Here is an 8,286-nt window from a genome sequence, read left to right on the forward strand (position 1 = left end):
TAGATCTGAAAATTGAGGCTCAAAGGTGACATCATTCCCCAAAGACATTAACTGACTTTCAGAGAAATGCAGTGTGTCTCTTCTTTCCTTCCATTTAACAACCATAAAAAGCTTAACTCTCCATTATAAAGCCATGAAATGTCAGCTTTGGAACGGTCCTTAGAGACCTATTGTGGGATCATAGAATATTGACTCTTATGAAATCATAGAACATCAACGTTGAAATAGTCTTAACATTTTTTACCATTGGAAAAGCTGAAGGCTAGAGAGGAGAAATGACCTAACCACCACTATCACAAGACCCATCTGTAGTGTGTGATCATGGAACTTCATTCAGACTTATGCTTCTGGTCTGATATTTGTCCATTTTACCACATTCTGCCTCTGTGTTGATAATCCCATGGAGGGGATCGCTGGCAGAAGTTCCTTGAATGGTGGTTTAGAATCTGTCTCCCTCCTAAATCTTGGAACTCAGTGTAAGGAGCCATCCAACACTGGGTGATTTTAAATATTCTGGGACTGTCTAGGTCTTTGTAAGATGAGTCTCAAAAGAGAAATTAAAAAAAAAAAAAAACACACAAAACCCTCCCACCCACAGTCTCCTCACCTTATCTCTGCCTGGGTGTGAGTGAAAGATACCAGGGATGACTTGGATGAGAGAGGAAAAGAGAACTCAATGCTGTAATGGGCCAGGATATGTGTATATCCTGGTTGTGGGTGCTGTGGCTGCTGTGAGAAGTGGGTTCTAGGGAAAGGCAGGAGTTTAAAGCCCTGGGGACACTCTTAGGACTCGGGTGTACCTAAAGTCAAGCTCAGGCCAGCGGAGTGGGTAGTATCCACTCCAGCTACACAGGCTCTCTCCATGCAGCGCCAGCACTAGAGCTGTACAGGTGGAAAAGGCAGAGGGCTCAGATTAAGCAAGCTGCCTCCTGTTATGGGTTAAGTTGTGTCACCCTAAAAATGTTAGGGCTTCCCTGGTGGCTCAGACAGTAAAGAATCTGCCTACAATGCGGGAGACCTAGGTTTGATCCCAGGGTCAGGACGATTCCCTGGAGAAGGGAAAGGCTATCCACTCCAGTATTTTTGCCTGAGAATTCCATGGACAAAGACGTCTGCCAGGCTCTAGTCCATGGGCTTCCCTCATAGCTCAGTTGGTAAAACATCTGCCTGCAATGCAGGAGACCCGGGCTTGATTCCTGGGTCAGGAAAATCCCCTGCAGAAGGAAATGGCAACCCACTCCAGTATTCTTGCCTGAAGAATCCAATGGACAGAGGAGCCTGACAGGCTACAGTCCACAGGATTGCAAGAGTGGGACACAACTTAGCGACTAAACCACCACCAGTCCATGAGATCATAAAGAGTTGGACACAACTGAACGACTAACACTTCACGTCTAAAATAAGTTATATTGAAGTCCTAACCTCCAGTACTTCAGAATCCAAACTTATTTGGAAATACAGTCACTGCAGATGTAACTAGTTAATATGAGGTTGTACTGAAGTAGGGTGGGCCCCTAATCCAGTATCCTTATAGGCAGAAAGCCATGTGAAGACAGAGGACTGGAGTGATGCCTCTATAAGCCTAGGGCAACCTGGGCTTCCCAAAGCTGGCAGAAGCATGGAGAAAATTCTCCTTTAGAGTTCACAGAAGGAATTCAGCCCTGCTGACACCTTGATTTAGGGCTTTTTGTCTCCAGATTGTGGTATATTAAATTTCTGTTGTTTAAAACCAACCCAGTATGTGGGTACTTTGTTATGGCAGCTGTGTATACTCCTCCCCTTCTGCTCCTATATTTCATCCCCAGCTCCCTCATCACCAGGCTTTTTCCCATCACCCTTTGCCTTTTTAAAAAAAAAACTTTAAACTTTTATTTTGCATTGGGATATATAGTCAATTAACAATATTGTGGTAGTTTCAGGTGAACAGCGAGGGGACTCAACCATACGTATACAGGTATCCGTTCTCCCCCAAAACCCCTCCCATCCAGGCTGGCACATAACACTAAGCACAGTTCTGTGTGCTATGCAATAGGTCTTGTTGGTTGTCCGTCTTAAATATAGCAGCCCATTACCCTTTCCTTGATCAGGCCGTCTCATTATCCTCATGACAGGTCCGAGCAGCAGAGTAGTTCAGCTAGCGTTGCCACCTCCTCCAGTGGACCAGCTCCCTGTGGATTCACAGACTACTGGGTCTAGAAGGGACCTTGTCAGTCCACCAGTTAGCACTCCAGACTCTTCAACAAATCCAGTGGCTGGGAGCTCTCCACCCCTCGACACAGTTCATTTTATCTTTGGACAGCTCCGAGTCAGAAAGTTCTTCCTTAGATCGATCTGACACCCTGGTTCCCAGCAACATCTGGCCACTGGCATAGAGGATGAGAGAAGGTGAAGATACTTTATCATACCCCGATGGCAATGGTCTCACTCAGGTCTCCCATTCCTGGGCCCCAAACCTAGTCTCCCTTAACACAGGCTCTGTGCCCTGAAGAGCAACACTCAGTTCGTTGCTTTGGAACTCAGCTCCTCAGAAACAACTGCAGGATTCCTGAAAACTTGCTATTTAGTTGCTAAGTCATGTCCAGCTCTTTTGCAACCCCGTGGACTGTACCCCACCAGGCTCCTCTGTCCATGGAATTTCCCAGGCAAGAATGCTCCCATTTTCTTCTCCAGGGGACCTTCCCAACCCAGGGATCAGACCTGCATCTTCTGCATCAGTGGGCAGATTCTTTACCACTGAGCCACCAGGAAGCTACTCTGTTTTTATTGCCTCGGCCCCAGCCTGTAGCTGTGTTTCTGGCCTGGAACAGGGCCTCAGTAAAGGAATAGTTACTACATGGAGACAGTGGAGAGGAGAGCGAGTAGGAAGGGCAGGAGGGCAACAAGTTTGCTAGTCAGAGCTGTCTGTGTTCCCCAGGGATCACCCCGGGCAGAGGCCTCCACAGCCCTCCTTGGCACCTCCGCTCCTGGCGCCACCTCTGTTCCTAGGCACAGGTCTTCCACTGCCCGGTGGATTTGTGCTCTTTACACCCTGATGGCCCTGCCCAGCCCCTGGGGCAGAGAGAGGCTTCTCATCCAGGGGGAAGCTGGATGGTCACCTCCCTTCCTGAGTTCTTTCCATCCAAGTTTCCAACACTTTCATTGCCTCTCCTCTGTCAGCAGGAGCCCGGCTCCGCGGTGGTAATCCTGTTTTCAAAGGAATACACAAAACTTCTCTTCATGTTGTAAATTATTGGGCAGATTGGGACAGATTGCTTGGTTCCTGCTTGGACCCAGCAGTCACCTCCCTGGACCTAACATGACTGGGCTCTAAATTAAGCACTGCCTTGCTTTGAGACACTCATGAAAAGGGCTAGCACAGTGTGACCTAATGTGTTTTATTACAGTTAATAAAAAACACTGGAACAAGGAATGATATAAAGTTCTCTGAAGAATCTTGAAAAAAATATTTCCATCATCAAAAGTCAAACTGTTGCCTCTTGTATTATTTCTTCTACTCCCAATCCCACTAAAAGTGATGTAGATGAAGATGACTTTCTTGTGTAAAAACATTAATGAAATATTAGCTTGACTGCAAGATGATGAATGCCAGTACAGTTTTTCTTTATATTTTAGAATAATTGAACCACTTTACTCCTTACTATAGTGTCCTTAGTATAGTGTTACTTGTTCAGTCATGTTTGACTCTTTTCAACCCCATGAACTGTAGCCTGCCAGGCTCATTGTCCATGGAATTCTCCAGGTAAGAATATTGGAATGGGTAATCATTTCTTTCTTCCAGGGATCAAACCCAGGTTTCCCGCATTGCAGGCAGATTCTTCCGTAAAGAAAGCTGAGCACCAAAGCTGATGCCTTCAAATTGTGGTGCTGGAGAAGACTCTTGAGAGTCCCTCAGACTGCAAGGAGATGAAACCAGTCAATCCTAAAAGAAACAAACTTTGAAGATTCATTGGAAGGACTGGTGCTAAAGCTGAAGCTCCAATATTTTGGCCACCTGATGCAAAGAGCCGACTCATTGGAAAAGACTCTGATGCTGGGAAGGATCAAAGGCAAAAGGAGAAGAGGGCAGCAGAAGATAAGATGGTTAGATAGCATCCCTGACTCAATGGACATAAATCTGGCAAACTTCGGGAGATAGTGAAAGATAGGGAAGCCTGGTGTGCTGCAGTCCGTGGGGTCACAAAGAGTTGGACGTGACTTAGCATCTGAACAACAACAACAACAACACTCTTTAGTGTGGCCCAAAGAAGGTTTCCAAATGACAGCCCAAGCACCAAATTTGGCTGTATTTGTGTTAAATTTCTTGTGTGGGTTTGGCTGCCAAGAGATGGATTGTGGATGGAATCTTCTATTCCGGTATCAGTTTCTAGAGATAGCTATTGAGGCAAAATATATATTAAACAATATCTACATGTTTAAGAATTACGTGTCAGTTACTTCTGCTCTTCTTTTGAAGACTTCATCGTGGTTGCTGATTCAGTGCTACACATAAAGAGGAGCAGAGGAACCATGTTGAACGTACCTCCTTGCATAGCTGAGCCAGCTGGCTCTCTTCTCACTGGAGTAGCCAATGAGGCCAACACCACCTAGTTTCCCACCAGGAACAGTATTCCAAGCTAAAGTGGCTTCTGTGACCAGCCTGCCTGAGTCATCACCAGGGTTCATTAAGCGGAAGAGCACTAGTGCCTGCCTCTAACCTCTGGAAAAATACCCAATGGCTGGGACTTAATGACCACTGAGTCAGCGGCAGCTCTTTGCTTGTCAAGAATAGCACTTTTTTTCATTTCCTGTAATCCCTCCATGGGACAAGAAAAATCACAGATTTTATAGTGAAAGCGAAAGTGTCAGTTGTTTGGTCGTGTCCGATGCTTTGCAACCCATGGACTGTAATCTGCCAGGCTCCTCTGTCCAGAGGATTTTCTGGGCAAGAGTACTGGAGTGGGTTGCCATTTCCTTCTCCAGGGGATCTTGTCAACCCAGGGATTGAACCCCAGTCACTTGCATTACAGGCAGATTCTTTACCATCTGAAATCACAGATTTTATAGTACCTGGTAGAAATTTGGGGTAGCAGGGGCAAGATTGGAGAAGGCAATGGCACCTCACTCCAGTACTCTTGCCTGGAAAATCCCACGGACGGAGGAGCCTGGAAGGCTGAAGTCCATGGGGTCTCTAGGAGTCGGACACGACTGAGCGATTTCACTTTCACTTTTCACTTTCACTCATTGGAGAAGGAAATGGCAACCCACTCCATTGTTCTTGCCTGGAGAATCCCAGGGACGGGGGAGCCTGGTGGGCTGCCGTCTCTGGGGTCACACAGAGTCGGACACAACTGAAGCGACTTAGCAGCAGCAGCAGCAGCAGGGGCAAGATTATTTAAACAAAAATACCAGAGTATTCTAGAGAGAGAAAGAAAGCCAAGGACAGAGATTAATCATCTTTTTACTTTAAAAATGGCTTTGAGTTACAACTCTCCACCGTCTGTTATCTCTTCAAAGATGCCTATGAAAAGGATTTCTTTCACACACCACGAAACACTGCCAAGGTACTTTTCTGAGAAGATCCACATAGCATAGTAGACCTGTCAACTATATAAGGTTTTGTTAGTTACATTTCACTAGGTTACATTAGTTCCTAGATGTTTTCCTGACACTTTAAAAACTAGTTAAATTGAGGAAGTCTGGAAAAGTACTCACAAGCTAGTAAAGTAATGCTCAAAATTCTCCAAGCCAGACTTCAGCAGTATGTGAACTGTGAACTTCCAGATTTTTAGAAAAGGCAGAAGAACCAGAGATCAAATTGCCAACATCCACTGGATCATGGGAAAAGCAAGAGAGTTCCAGAAAAACATCTATTTCTGCTTTATTGACTATGCCAAAGCCTTTGACTGTGTGGATCACAATAAACTGTGGAAAATTCTGAAAGAGATGGGAATACCAGACCACCTGACCTGCCTCTTGAGAAACCTGTATGCAGGTCAGGAAGCAACAGTTTGAACTGGACATGGAACAACAGACTAGTTCCAAATAGGAAAAGGAGTACGTTAAGGCTGTATATTGTCACCCTGCTCATTTAACTTCTATGCAGAATACATCATGAGAAACGCTGGGCTGGAAGAAGCACAAGCTGGAATCAAGATTGCCGGGAGAAATATCAATAACCTCAGATATGCAGATGACACCACCCTTATGGCAGAAAGTGAAGAGGAACTAAAAAGCCTCTTGTTGAAAGTGAAAGAGGAGAGTGAAAAAGTTGGCCTAAAGCTCAACATTCATAAAGCGAAGATCATGGCATCTGGTCCCATCACTTCATGGGAAATAGATGAGGAAACAGTGGAAACAGTGTCAGACTTTATTTTGGGGGGCTCCAAAATCACTGCAAATGGTGACTGCAGCCATGAAATTAAAAGACGCTTACTCCTTGGAAGGAAAGTTATGACCAACCTAGAAAGCATATTGAAAAACAGAGACATTACTTTGCCGACAATGGTCCGTCTAGTCAAGGCTATGGTTTTTCCAGTGGTCATGTATGGATGTGAGAGTTGGAAGTGAAGAAAGCTGAGCGCCAGAGAACTGATGCTTTTGAACTGTGGTGTTGGAGAAGATTCCTGAGAGTTCCTTGAACTGCAAGGATCCAACCAGTCCATTCTGAAGGAGATCAGCCCTGGGATTTCTTTGGAAGCAATGATGCTAAAGCTGAAACTCCAGTACTTTGGCCACCTCGTGCGAAGAGTTGACTCATTGGAAAAGACTCTGAAGTTGGGAGGGATTGGGGGCAGGAGGAGAAGGGGACGACAGAGGATAAGATGGCTGGATGGCATCACTGACTCGATGGACGTGAGTCTGAGTGAACTCTGGGAGTTGGTGATGGACAGGGAGGCCTGGCATGCTGCGATTCATGGGGTCACAAAAAGTCAGACACAACTGAGCAACTGAACTGAACTGAGAAAAGTACTTGTTTTTTCAAAACCTATCAGACAAAAAAGTAGAAAGAAAAAAGAAGGCAGGATAAGTAGTATGAAGAACCCTGAAACTGTAAGCAGGAAATGTGAATTATTTTCTTGGCTAAGCTACAGATGTCTCTTGTGCCTGCCAGAAATCTTTCAGCTTTTTGTGATTGTAAATTTTCCGTAAGTGTCAATGGGTCTGGTTTGTAAATTACTGTGCGTAGTAAGAAAGCAATGACATATATTGTAATTTTGTTGTGCTAATACTGCCATCTTCTATTGCATTTTATTATTCTGTGAACTCATAATGGAATAAAGAGTATAGACTTTGATTCAGAATACATGTGATGTTGGTATAAATACTTCAGGAAAACCCTAAATATATTTTGAAGCCTATAGTCTTTGTTTACAGTGGGAAGACTTCTTATTTTAAAAACTGTATTTATGCTCACTTGCATCTGTTCCACTTTGAAATTTCTCAACTATATAATCTTATTTTTTTAATTAATCTATTTTTTAATTGAAGGATAATTGCTTTACAGAATTTTCTTGTTTTCTGACAAAGGCCAACATAAATCAGCCATAAGTATAAATATATTCCTCCCTTTGAAACCTCCCTCCCGGTCCCATCCCATAAGCTTAATTATTTTTATTTGACTGTTGTTAACAGTTCTAGACTGGTCTTGGGCCTGATCTCCATTTTTCCTTGCTGTCCATTCATCTTAATACTGCTCTCATGCTAAAAAAAATTAATCATGTTATGTAATGAAATATAATGTATAAAATCAACTCTGCTTTGGCAGATGCAGTGTTAGAAATGGAGCAATTAGGCCCTTCCCCCCTTTTGTCTTTTACTCAAAGAGCTGTCTTCAGTGACTGTTTATTACCTAGGATAAAGTCCAAACTCCTTGGACCTTCACAATCTGGCCCTATCTCTTTTCCTAAGCTCCCTGTCTTTTCACATCCACTTTCTTTCTTTTTATGTTCTTCAGACATAAAGTTCTCTGTTCTTCAGTCTCACTACCATTCTCAAGGTGCTAGAAAGAAACTGTGGCCGTGAGTTAAATCTATTTCACCTACCTTCACTAATTCAAGGTCATTTTAAGACTCGCGTGTCCTCCATGCAGCATGTAGCCTAAACAATAAGGTGTTTGCTAGAGTTGTTTTCTAGAAACTTGAAGTCAGCTATATCTAGTCCAAGCTGAGCTGGACATAAGTGAGTGTCTACTCAGTGACCTTCTGACATCACAGGGTCAAACATGCTACCCTCAAATGGTGCTCAATGCCCTCATTTTTGAATGTGCAGAGGCCCATAGCTTATTTACACCTGCACAGAAAGACAGTT

Source organism: Oryx dammah, unplaced genomic scaffold, assembly GCF_014754425.2.
Source record: "Oryx dammah isolate SB20612 unplaced genomic scaffold, SCBI_Odam_1.1 HiC_scaffold_2, whole genome shotgun sequence".
Lineage (NCBI taxonomy): Eukaryota > Metazoa > Chordata > Mammalia > Artiodactyla > Bovidae > Oryx > Oryx dammah.